This window comes from Lathyrus oleraceus, chromosome 5 (genome assembly GCF_024323335.1).
Source record: "Lathyrus oleraceus cultivar Zhongwan6 chromosome 5, CAAS_Psat_ZW6_1.0, whole genome shotgun sequence".
NCBI classification, from domain to species: domain Eukaryota; kingdom Viridiplantae; phylum Streptophyta; class Magnoliopsida; order Fabales; family Fabaceae; genus Lathyrus; species Lathyrus oleraceus.
Genome location: NC_066583.1, coordinates 95,404,770 through 95,419,084, shown reverse-complemented (window position 1 = coordinate 95,419,084; position 14,315 = coordinate 95,404,770).

The window sequence follows — 14,315 nt, the reverse complement described above, 5'->3', positions numbered from 1 at the left end:
CTTTGTGCTTAATTGTTATTTTGATCTTGCGTCTGATGCTTTGCTCTGAGTTGATCAAGGAATAATTCATCTGATACATGGAAAGACAAAGAAGATTGCTAGCTATGGATTTTGTTGTTTGGATGTGGCTATCTTTATTTGATGCCTTAATCTTCATGATGGCTAGATATTTCTATTTTCTTTATTGATTATTGTTAGATTCAAAGTCCAGAGGGAAATTGGGTTTTCTATATGACATTCTTGTCTGTTGGATTGCATCCCATTTGTCATACCCCGATTTTGGTCCTGAATTTTTTATTTTTGTTTGGCACTTGGCCTACAGTTCATTTGCGTACATTCATTCCCAAATCCATATTTTTGTTACACATTGGTCATTGTCTATGCCTTTTTGATCATGGTGCTTTTGACTATAAAATGGATTTTAATCATTTGACTTTTGTAATTTTTTAATTTTGATTTTAATTTCAAATTAAGTTTAATTCCAAATTTCAATTTAATTTTAATTGTTATTTTTACTAATGATTCAAAACTCTAATTGATTTTAATTTTCAAATAGATGTTAGAATTGATGTCAAAAGTAATTTTAACAAATTATTGGATTAATTTGATTTTAATTGGGTTTTTTACTGATTTTTTATTATTATTTAAATTGATATTTAAATTAGTCTTGGATTATTTCTAAAAAATCCATTTTATATCCATAGTACATTTCAAAATCAAAATAGTACATACTCATTTCATAACATTCAATAATATTTAACTTTCAAACATTTCCAAACTCATTTTCATACATTTTCATTTAACATTTAAGCATAACAATGCATCACATCCATATCCTACAACTAACTCCTACGTTACAACTAATTCCCAAAATTCATCCCAAAAAATTACAACCGAGGTATAACCATAAGAATTCCCAAATAACCCACCATCCAAGTCACAACAATAGCAACGTGCATCAAAATCAAATCAAAGAAACCAACAAAATTTCCTTGCCACCCCATGGCATTCTCCACCACCACAAGTAATCCTCGCTGCACAACTGGTAGTAGCAGAGCACATTGGTTATTTCAGCAGCTTCTATCCCAAGCCACTCAATGTCATGATGCACCTCAACCTAGCCTGCCATCGAATTCCAATATACAGGGTTGCAGCATCATTTGTATGTTGATTGGGATGGGCAACAAGAATCATGCTGCAAAACATAATAAACCGTAAATTTGCAGCACAAGGACAATGCTGTATATTGCAAGACAAAATATGCTTAAATATCTCTGTTACAAGAAAACTCATGGAGTTACAAAGAGACATAATATTTAAGTATATCTTTGTACCTGTTGCGATTTCGCTCTAAGCTGTTGCAAAACAAAAGGGACCATTCAACAAGTTAAAACCAACCGGTTGAAGTCACTGCAATGAATTTAAGCACTGAGTTAATAGTCGGTCTTGCTGATAACATCGCTGTTGGTGTTTAGAATTAATTTGGTTTCCGCTTGATCGGGTGTTGCTTTTGATGCTGCCATGTGCGACCCTATCAAGTACAAATGCAAAGTTGAATGCTGCTCATGATAACCTTATTGCATCTATAATTCTCAAGACCAAAGATTCAGGTTCAACAGACTATGCTGGCACCTTTGGATATCATTCCCGCTCCGAACGCAAGTATTTTATGAAGAATTTGGACAAGGCATTTGATTCCAAGACCTGCATGACGAAAAAATGTAACAGTCATTGAACGAAGAAGCTTTTGCTCCAAATCTCACTGCTTTCAACTTTCCATGTGCTGTACTAGGATGGAATGCTTACATTGCACTAGTCGGCGGTAACATGGTTGTCTGGAAGGGTGCGCCAACTACTCCATTGATAATTACAAAGCTGATTGATGAAGTTTTTGAGAGGAACAATTTACCCGGAGCAATCTTTACCGATGATGCCGATATCACATTGGTTGTGCACTCTATTTTCTTTGCAGCCGTCGGTACTGTTGGTTAGCGTTGTACAACCTGCCATGACCCTGCCGGAAGAACAACCGTGACGGTAACCTCACACCACATACATGTGACACATCATGCCGTCGATACCCTGCAACAAAGCCATAGTGAAATCACAGCGGCATCAACCAAATCGTGATCAAACATGGCACATACATTGTGAATTTGACAAAGTAATGCACATGAATTTTGGTTTTCGCACTCACTTCGACACATGTTCCTGCAGTAAAACAAGATATGTTTAAAATGCTACCAACTGCACCAACATCATAAGAGTTTGCTCTTGGAAACTACAATCAATTTCTTTGTTCCCGGTCCACCATGTCACCTGGCCAAAACCTCAAACCTGCAAAACTTTCATGACGGATCAACATGCATAGTAGCAGCAAATCAACCATAGCCTGCAAGAAAAAAAAACAAACTGAAGAAAACTCAATTAATATCCAACAGAAAACTCATAGCAGTCAAAAAAAAGGATTACTCTTTTATTCCGACGAAACTTTCCTCGGGACAGTAACAGCGAACCTCACCGGCTCAAAATACAACATTTGGGATCAGAAACATTGTCCTAATTCCAAATCCAAAAGTAATCAACCAAATTCAAAGCAGCCTCTTGCTGTTGTTGAGTATGTACCTACAATACCAACATGTACAGGAACTCATAGAAGTATCAAAGCATATATACCTAATCATCAAGCTATGTCTTTCAAGAACACTTCACAGGTGCAACATAGTAAGGGTTTGCCACTCAATTGGAAAGGAAAATTGGACAAAGTTCATCAACTATACTCAAAGGATCCACTCTATAACAAGAGTACAAAGCAAATTGAGCTTGACTATAGGGATAAAGGAAGAACAGGACTTGTAATTCAGAAATCAGTTAAAAACTTTCAGTTCACTTTAGAGGAGAATGGGAAGCAGACAATTTTGCAGCTAGGGAGGGTGGCAAAATCTAAGTTTGTTATGGACTATAGATATCCTTTGACTGGTTACCAGGATTTTTCGATATGTTTGGCTTCCCTTGATGCAAAGCTGCTGTTGCCTGCGACAAAGGTTGCAGCTATGCATAGTCTAACCTCGGTGTCTTGCTTCAACTATCCGAAGAACTACCACAAGCTTAAGAATCCAGAGGAGCATGAACGGTTATTGCGAGAAATTCCTGTAGTTATTGCAGAAAAACTAGAATCAGCATCATTAAACAAGTGCAAAGTAACTAAATCCAACCTACCTCAATAAGCGACATAACGGAAGTTAGAAGAACGACACCATCAATTCTCTACTGTACCTTAGAGATGTTTGCAACCGGATATTAACCCAACGGACATTTGTTACTATCCTGCAGCAACGAATCCCAAGTAAAACCAAGTTCAGACCAATACTCTGAATTCACTGCAGTAAAAGCAAAATGGCAAAGCAGCTAATTTTCAAAAAAAATCCCAAATTGGAATAGAGACGAAATTCAAGAAGAAAGTCAGATGCTCAGATTACCTGTTAACAAATTCTAGCATCAAAAAGGCCACTCCAATTTCTGAGCACAAAAGGAACTTCGCAGAGTAACTTCTTGTAACACCAAAGATACCTATTCAAACCCTAATTCGGGAGAGATAAAAGGAGAAGCGAGTTCGTGAGGGAGGAGGCGACGATAGACAAAAAAAAGGGAGGCGGAATTGAAAATTTGAAAGCAAGAATCAAAACCTAATCCTAAGAGAAAAAGAACACCAGCATTCGAAGAAGTGAAGGGGAGATTCCAGCTTTACCTGAGCTCGTCATTACCGCCACCGAAGGTGAGTTTTCGATTGGATTCCTCTGAGCATTTGATAGAGAAGGATTGATTGAGTTTGAGAGTGTGAGAGGGTTCGTGGGTTGGACGCATTTGAGAGACGATTGAGTGAGGTTGAGAGCAGAGAGAGATTTCGATTGAGAGATGCTGAGGTGTGAGCGAATCGCGAGACTGAGAGAGAAGAGTGAGAGACGACGGGGACGATGAAGTCTGTCTTTTCTTTTTTTTCAATTTTTTTTCTCTAATTTATTTTAGATAGAATAATTCATTTTTTAAAAAAACTATTAAAATTCATTTAATTTTCCTAGGTATTAGTTAATAAATGTTTTTTATATTTTCAATTTATTTCCTCCTTTTCAATTCATATTCCCATTGTAAACCCAACAGCCAAGCGGCTGGGTTTAATCACTAGTAGACCAACAGATTTCTTTTTTTATTTAGTTTTTTTTTTATTTTAATTCTATTTTTAATTTATCTTGGTTTATATATCTAAATTAGCATTGTAAATAACAACTAGTCATAAGTGGCCTGGTGGAGAGGGGTGGTTTCCATAGTCTCAAGAGGAGTGGGTTCAATACTCATATGTAGCACCTTTTTTAGTATTTCATTTTCTTTTAGCATTTTTTTTTTAGTATTTTATTTTCTTTTAGCATTTTGTTTCTTTTAATATTTTTTATGTCCATGTTTTTTATTAAATTCATCATGCATTCAAAACCATTTTTAAACTATAAAAATCATATTTTTCTCGATTTAATATCGAGCCCATTTCCACACCCTTGTAAGTCGACTGCTTTTTAAGCATCGCCATCAACCTCACATAGCTTACTCTTGGGCTTTCTTACAATGAGCCGGTTCTCTTGCACTTACACTCATACTTCGCATCATTTTATTGTTTGGGCCCGATTTAATTATTTCATGATTTTTGAATCCCTATTTGACAAAATGTACCCCACTTCCCCAATGTGTATATAATTTTGTATTTGTTTTATTTTTCTATTTTAGATACTAACACAAGATTAAAATCCACCATTTCTAGAAAATACACTTTTTCAAACTTTCATCAAATGCTTGATTCAACGTCAAGCCATTTTCTCTAATAAAAAACTCAAAAATATTAATCCCTATCTAAACACTTTTTCAATAAAGATGGAAGTGGAACGTGGTGTATACCACGCACTCCTGAGACTAGGATTCGAGATGTATATCTCGCTAATCCTAGCTCTCGCCATCATCCAATTTATCCACTTTGCTCTATCAAATACTCATTCAAATCTTTCTCAAGCGTCCATCAATACTTGATCTAGGTCAAGTCATTTTCACAACAAAACTCAAAATACCTAATTCCTATTTAACACTTTTTCAATAAAGGTGGAAATGGAACATGGTGTATACCATGCACTCCTGAGGTTAAGATTCGAGATGTATGCCTCGCCAATCTTAGCTCTCGCCATCGTCTAAAATTGTCAATGCGGTTTCTTCAAACCCTTTCTCAATTAAATCCCAAAATACTTAATTCCTATCTTAACCTTTCTCAATAAAGATGGAAATGGAACATGGTGTATACCATGCACTCCTGAGGTTAAGATTCGAGATGTATGCCTCGCCAATCTTAGCTCTCGCCATCGTCTAAAATTGTCAATGCGGTTTCTTCAAACCCTTTCTCAATTAAATCCCAAAATACCTAATTCCTATTTAACACTTTTTCAATAAAGGTGGAAATGGAACATGGTGTATACCATGCACTCCTGAGGTTAAGATTCGAGATGTATGCCTCGCCAATCTTAGCTCTCGCCATCGTCTAAAATTGTCAATGCGGTTTCTTCAAACCCTTTCTCAATTAAATCCCAAAATACTTAATTCCTATCTTAACCTTTCTCAATAAAGATGGAAATGGAACATGGTGTATACCATGCACTCCTGAGGCTAGGATTCGAGATGTATATCTCGCTCATCCAAGTTCTCGCCATCACTCAAAATACATCCAACCAATCAAACCCTTTTCTCGCCGCCGTGCGATTAATCAAAAACCTTTTTCATAAATGAAAGACATATTGTCTTAAGGTGATGCAAAACAATGTTTCGGCCACGATTGTTGAGTAGAGATAAATGACGCTTTTCCGAATGTAGATCTATAAATCCGTTCGATGTGTGGTATGCGTTCACTCCTCATCTGTTTTGGGTAAAATAATGTTTTCGTCGATTAATACAGTATGACTTTCGCCAAAATCGACCAACAAACAAACATTTTTCTACCCAGAACTACGTAAGCCTTGATTTCTCTTTTGAGATACGTAGGAGCAGGATTTTTAAATCTTGTCAGGCCCACTAATAAAAAAACTTAGGTTTAGTCCTTCGTCAAAAATCCAAAAACATTCTCTTCTCATCCTTTCTTTCTTTCCCACCTAATAATTCGAAAAGCCTAATATTTCAACTAACACTAACGCACACAACTAACCTAATGGTTCCCGTTGAGTACAACGGACGTGAGGGGTGCTAATACCTTCCCCTTGCGTAATTGACTCCCGAACCCTGATATTGGTTGCGATGACCATATCTTATCCTTTCTTTTAGAGGTTTTATCGATATTTCCCCTTTCCTTTTTAGGAATAAATAAAGTTCGGTGGCGACTCTGTTCAGTCCATCATTGCGAGCGTGCGATCGCGCTTCGCTTTGAAGTCGTATCCCCATTTTTTCGAGGTGCGACACCATTGGTCAGATATCTTCAACTCTTAACTTTTATATTTGTGCTTAGGATAGCCTCTTCATCTCCTTCCACTTCTTAAATTTCAAAAGTTTCTCCCCCTTTTCAAAAACTTTCTCTGCTTGTGATTTCAAACTTAGACATTGTTTAAATTAGAAACTCTGGCCTTATGCTAATGAATTTTAAATCTTTTCTTAAATCAAATTTGTAAATAAACTTAATCATATTGACATAAATTTCAAAACACAAAAAGAACTAACAACTCCATTAAAAAATTTGGCCCTTTGTGCCTTTCATTTAAACTTTTGATAAAATAAAATTCACCAACTTTGAAGTTTTTACCACGAACTACGAGGTTTTGATCCCTCATTTTTATGTTGGTACGTAGGCACGAGCCGAAGGTCTTGCAAACACAAAAGTATAATCAAATAATTCTTTTCTCATCCCCATACTCTATTTTTCTCAAACATCTTTTATACGAAACACATATGCACACATAAAAAGGGCTCCCTAGGAGTACCTAAGACACTTTAGGTGCTAACACCTTCCCTTTGTGTAACCAACCCCCTTACCTGTAATCTCTGACATTTTATTATTTTTTATTTGAATACTTCTTATCTTTACGTTTTGTTCGTACTTTTCCCTTTTCCTTTGGAAACAATAAAAGCGCGATGGCGACTCTGGTTTTATTTACATTAAGCTTATACATAGCTTGATGGTCATGAATTTACCGCTACATAAATTAAGTGGCGATTCTACTGGGGAGTAGTCCTCACTGGGTTTAGCCTACTTTTTTATGTGTATATATTTGTATATTTGATGATTGTACATACTTGTTTGTATGATATAATCTGTCTGTTATGCTTGGTGATCTTTATGTGGTGAGATAAGTTCTAACCTGAACTTTAGTAAAATTAAGATAGGAGGATGGTATAGTCATGTTCAACTTGTGTGGAGTAGTCCTTAACAATTTGACTTGAGACCCATTTACTCAGTAGAGACCCTTTTGGAGTTACTGGTGTCACACAAGTTATTTATGGATAGGTATTACTTTCTCTGATTTAGGGTCCGAGAAGCAGAGGACCGTAGGACATTTAACCCAACTTGGCCTATTTAGGACGTAGTGCGGAGAGTGTTCAGGTGTAGACCTGATAACAGTTGTTACGCGATACTACACTCAGACGAGTTTCTCTTGAGAATATTATGGGTTGATGGATCAATCATCCTAACCTATAATATCTGATAGATGGGATTAAGACTCTGGGAAATTTTTAGAACATGATCTACAAATTTTTATCCTTAGTACACTCCTTTGGGATGGTTCTTAACCTGACTCCATGCTCGTCAATATCAATGGAACTTGGGCGTTGATAAGGTGAAAACCATAATCCACCAAAATGGATGATTGATCTTTATGATGACTTGATCCATCCCTTGACCTTTGCTTGTGTTTTCCTTGTGTGTGATTCCTTGTTTATGATTGTTGCATTCATGCATACATGTGCACCATAACATTCATCACAGAAAAATAAATTTCAAGGAACTGAGGTCTTATTTGCAAATATTTTCAGGCAATGGATTATGGACGAAAGAACACTAGGAAGTATGGTTTCAGTTGTTCTGATTTAAAAGAGCTAAGAAAGTTGTCATCATTTGTATTAGATCCATTGGACTTCAAGAAACATCATGGGAAGCTTTTGTCTGTATTGTCTATTGATGTAGTTGAAGGACTTCTGAGTGTTTTGGTTCAATTTTATGATCCTCTCTACTGATGCTTCACTTTTCCTGATTAATAGTTTGTGCCTACGTTAGAGGAGTATGTCCGTCTTTTGGGAATACCCGTATCTGACAAAGTACCTTTTAGTGGATTGAAGGAGATTCCTAGATATCATATCATAGTTGAAGCTCTTCATCTGAAGAAGTTTGAGATTGATGCTCATTTGGTGAAAAAAGGAGGTATTCTTGGGTTGACTTCTGATTTCCTCATTGGTAAAGCTACTGTCTTTGCTCAAGCTAGTAGTTTGGATGCTTTTGAAGCCATATTTGTATTACTCATTTATGACCTAGCTTTGTTCCCTAACATTGACGATTTTGTTGATGTTAATGCCATTAAAATCTTCTTGATTGGGAATCTTGTTCTTACTCTGTTGGGTGATATGTATTTCTCTTTGCATTTGAGGAATTCTCAAGGTGGTAGGACTATTGTGTGTTGTGTTCTTCTTCTGTACAAGTGGTTTATTTCGCACTTGTCTCAGACGCATGCTTTCTTGGAGAACAAGCAATGTCTACGGTGGTCTCAGAGACTTATGTCTCTCACTAATGATGATATTGTTTGGATATTATTGATAGTTGTGGTGAGTTCTCTAATGTGCTACTCATTGGTACACAAGAAGGAATCAACTACAACCCTGCTTTGGCTCATAGTCAACTTGGGTTCCCCTTGAGAGATAAACCCAATAACACTTATTTAGAAGGTTTATTCTATCAAGAGGGTAAAGATCCCCAACATTTGAAGTAGAGGATGATGTAGCGGAAAATTCATGACCATTAAGCTATGGATAAACTTAACGTTAATAAAACCAGAGTCGCCACCGCGCTTTTATTATTTCCAAAGGAAAAGGGAAAAGTATGAACAAAACCCAAAGATAAGAGGTTTTCAAATAAAAACTAATAAAATGCCATAGATTACAGGTAAGGGGGTTGGTTACACAGAGGGAAGGTGTTAGCACCCAAAGTTTCCTAGGTACTCATAGGGAGTCCTTTTTTTATGTGTGTATGTGTTTTGGTATAAATGATGTTTGAGAAAAAAATAGAATGTAGGGATGAGAAAATAATTCATTGATTATATTTTTGTGTTTGACAAGACCTTCGAACTTGTGCCTACGTAGCAACATAAAAATGAGGGATCAAAACCTCGTAGTTCGTGGTAACAATTTCAAAATGAGTGGATTGTTTTTAATCAAAAGTTAAGTTTAAAATAGGCATAAAAGGCCCAAAAGTTTGAATGAGTGTTAGTTCTTTTTGTCTTTTTAAATTTTTAAGTCAATATGATTATATTTATTTACAAGTTTGATTTAAGAAAAGGAGTTAAAAAATGCAATGACATAAGGCCAAAGTTTCTAATTTGAAGCATATCTAAGTTTTGATTTAAGAAAAGGAGTTAAAAAAATGCAATGACAAACAAAGAAGGTATTTGAAAAGGGGAGATATTTGAAATTTAAGAAGTGGGAGGAGATGAAGAGACTAATCATAAGCATAAAATTAAAAGTTAAGAGTTGAAAAGATCTAACAAATGGGATGCAATCCAACAAACAAAAATGTCATATAGAAAACCCACTTTCCCTTTGGACTTTTGAATCAAGCAATAATAAGCAAACACTTAGCAATATGGAAAGTAAGGAATCAAATAAAGATGGCCACATCCATGCAAACAAATCCATAGCTAACAATCTTTTTTGTCTTCTCATGTATCAGATAAAACACTTCTTGATTTTTGCTCAGAATAAGGTGTAGCATGAGACCAAAATAACTGTTGTATCAAGACCATGTAGCAGATGAATTCCAGTGGATCCTAATACTTACATCAGATGAAAGATCCAATTACAACAACTTGATCTTTGAATGTTGGCATTGGCCAAGTTCTTTTGCATAGGTAATGTTGCCTAATTCTAAGTCCAAAACCTTAGATCACACCCAACAGTCTACACAAACAATTTTTAGGGTTTTTTTTTGTTTATTAAGTATTTTAAAGTCCTAAGACCATAAACACAAACAAGATACACAAACAAATATATACAATCACAATATATGGCTCAAATGAGCAAAGTGAAAATGACATAAACATAAACAAATTAAATGTTATGTAAATGACAAATGAATGGTAAATGACTTGAAATTAAATTGCATAAAGTAAATGACTTGAAGATAAAAGTAATATTAATACAATTTAGTCAAATGTTAGTTGATTAGATGTTAGTGATGTTTTGCTTTCAATTGATTAAGTCATTCTTTGGAGAACATTCAACCCTCTATTCACAAGCATGGACCCTTGAACCAAGATATCTTCCATAGGAAGGAACAAAGGCCAAGTTTCCACACAATACCATGAAAGGAGGGAGACTTATAATTCCACTTACTAGAATGATATGCCTTTAGGGTCAAAATCTAGCTCCATGTTAAGCAATCGTAATTGGACTTATGTAGAAGTCACAACTATCTGAGGCGGGGCAATAGAAATTTAGGTGCTAATGCATGTTAGATATTTGGTATAAGGAACCAAACTCCTAAAACATATCACACACTAAAAGAAAAAGATCAAAGGGATAGACTTATCTCATCCATACTTGTATTGGTTCATCTAACACAAAGTTATTGATGAACCAATTAGCCTTAGGATGTTGAGATTTCATTGGTCAATGCAAGGGATGGGAAATAATGGGATTGAATATGAAGAGGGAGAGGGGATAAAAGAAACACAAATTGGTCATGGGAGGAATCTTATCAAATTAAAATCATCCATTCATTTTGGGAAATGAAATGTACATTTCAATAATCCCCTAAATCCAATAATTTTAACTCAACAAAATTCAAATCAACCGTGACCAAGGCCCAAACACATAGACAAACATCACAAGTCAATAAAAATGGCTCAACATAAGTTCTATACAATTAATCAATTAAAAATCAAATTAAAAATGCATTTAAATTCAATTGAATTTGGCCAAAACCTAAAACCTCTTTAAAACACAAAATAAATGGCCAAGAGATTTATCCTAGGTCAATTAAGGTCAAAGGACCTTAGACAAAAAATTTCATGATTTTTGAAAAGTCAGAAGTATTTTTAACCAATTTAAAATATGCACAAAAACAATTAATTCATGAAAAATACCAAAATTAATCAAAAAAAAATTATTTCAGAAAATGAAAGAGAAAAATATTTAAAGATTTTTGGTGAAATTCCCATATTCTTTGGATTAAAATTGAAATTAATATGAATTAATCAAAATAACACAATTAAATGAAAAATCAGAAAATATGGAAAATCAAGGGCCATCGGATCCCCCTCATTAATTGAGGTGACAGATCTGATAGCCACACGCGCGCGTTCCACCATGCACCAAATCAATTGTGTTGTACGCGTGGTAATTAGAACCAAGGGCTAAGATTAAAACATTTTGAATGGATCATGTGGTTGAGAGGTGTGACAACACATCACCGGAGCTAGGGCTCCAGTCTTGTTCTCCGGTGGACCTCACTGGACTGGTCCACCACCAACCATCACCAAAATGAAAAACAAAGACATGGGTTTAAAGAAAAAATGCTCAGGAGCTTGAATCTGGCCTCAATTTTCTTCAATTCCAAGTATATAAAAAGATACAGGGGTTTGAATTTTGAGGATCATGAACAGAGTTGCTTCGATTTGACCTTAAAGCAACTCAATCTTCTTGCCTACATTGGTAGGACTTCATCCAACCAAAAATCATAAAGAATGGTGAAGAATTAAAATAGAGTCGAAGAGATAAAGTTTCTGAAAAATCACCTTCGAGTTGATACAATTTCACTTGATCTTGATATGGATTTGCTTGCTTTCTCTTCCTCTTGCTTGCAGAAGCCAATTGAGATGAAAAGGGAAGTGAACTTCTGGAGTTTGAACTTCCAAACAGAAGATGAAGTTCAATCTCGATTTCAAGTGAAATCTTCAGAAATTCTATGGAAATGAGGGTTTGGATCAGTCTAGCAAAGCTTGGGCAGGGTGTTCATGAAGTTCTGATCTCATTGCTCATGTATTTATAGCCAATGTGATTGCTTTCTACACACTTCAATTTCAATGTTCAAAAATAGCAACCTTCATCATGAGCTTGCATGGGCGTATACAAAGCCCAAAGAATGATTGGAAAAGGTCCAAAAGTCTGCACATGTCATGATGAAGGTGTTGCATTAAGCCACGCATTGTTGAATTAAATTGGATCATGAAATGCTCTCAAATGGTACTTCACATTGCACCTATGTGCAAGTCTTCAATCTTGATCCAAATGAGATGATCTTAAAGTTTTTGGAAAGGTGAGGTCAAGGGTAACAACTTTCATGTTGAACGTTGTTTCATTTGAAGCTTGGATCATGATGGATTTTGAGGTGGAAGTTTGGAAAATCAAATATATTTGAAAATTTTCTAAGTACCAAGCCACATGTTCACTTCTTCCACCTTGAATAACTTTTGCTATGGACTTCAAATGAAAACATTTCCTTCATCAACATTGTAGCTCTTTCAAACGAATTCAATTTGGTCACCAAATTGACCTCATTTGGATTTGGCATTAAGGAGTTATGCATTTTAGAAATTGAGGAAAATCACTTGTTCAATGGTAATGGTCCAAAGTGACCTAGAATGTTTACTCTTGGCACATGCATTTGAAAGTTGAATTTGAACTTCCTCCAAACATCAAAGTTGAAATAGACATTTTTTTTATTATGGAATTTGAATGGCTTTCATATTATAAGAATTGAGAAAGTTATGGTCTTGGGAAGTTGACCTCCAAACTAGGGTTCAAACAAAATGACCTATAATCTTTTACCATAAAAAATGACTTTTCGAGAAAACCTTGCTATTGACCTAAAAATTAAAGTTGTTTGGAATGTCATTTTGAGTAACTCTTCTCTTGGAATCATTTTCATATGACAAAAAGTGTAGGAGATAGGGTCTAGGGAACCCCAGTTTTGACCAGTTGACTTTCTCTGGTCAACCACCATGAACCATCTTGCTAGCTTGACATTATCTTGACTTTTGGGACTCATGGAGGATCACATATGTATAAGATGATGTAATATTAAGTATCCCTTGACATATTTGATCAAATGTTAAAGAAACTTGTTGAGGAAGTCACATAAGATACCCTGCTGAATTAGGGTTTCCAAGGCAAACAATCTCCAAACTCTTGATCAAAATGACATGTGAAGATCATGGGGATACATATATAATTTCTAGATACACTGTGAACCATTTCTTCATTGGTCTCCTTGCATTGAGGGTCTCAAACCCTAAATATGAGCTTGGTGAGGCATTGGTGAGTACACACACTACCTACAAAAGTATTAAACTATACATTGACATATTTTTTTTGGCATATAATGAAAAATAAAGTATGATACAATCAAATGTGCTTGGTGATCTCTCCCACTAAAAACCCAATGAATGAGGGGTAAGGAGGATGCCAAGGTATGATCCAAAAGCTAATGCATATGATGAGATAACATGAGGGATCTTAGGGTCAAAATTGGGGTCTTACAGCTGCCCCTATTTAAGGACATTCTAACTGAGGAGGTGAAGGTTAAAGTCTTCATGTCGACTCAGTAGAATGGACTTAAATAACAACATATATAAACAAATTTTGGGTCCCTAAGAGACCTCATGATGCATATGACATAAATGTTAAAAAGAATCTTTGTGGGGAAAATGTTGCCACAAAGGAAATGAATCTGGAGAGACTGAAAGTCCACAGGAGCATAATGCATTCCATAAGGAAAACTTATAGGGGAGATAAAGACTCTTGGGATAAGAAGTTGTGCATAGGCCAGGCTATGAATTAAAAACTGTTGGAGACACGAGGGGGATTTCCATGAAAATAAATCAATGGAAGGACTCGGTCGGGGGTAAAGGGAAAACCTGCAGGGGAAGTGGGTAAATCAGAACAAAACTGAAATACTCAAACCGAACAGGGGATTGGCAACTTCACTGAGGAAATACGCACTCAAACTTAACTGGGGAAGCATGAACTTCAACACAGGTGTACCAGAAGTATATTATCCACTACCGGTTACTGGGTAGGAAGATAACATACCCTGACAG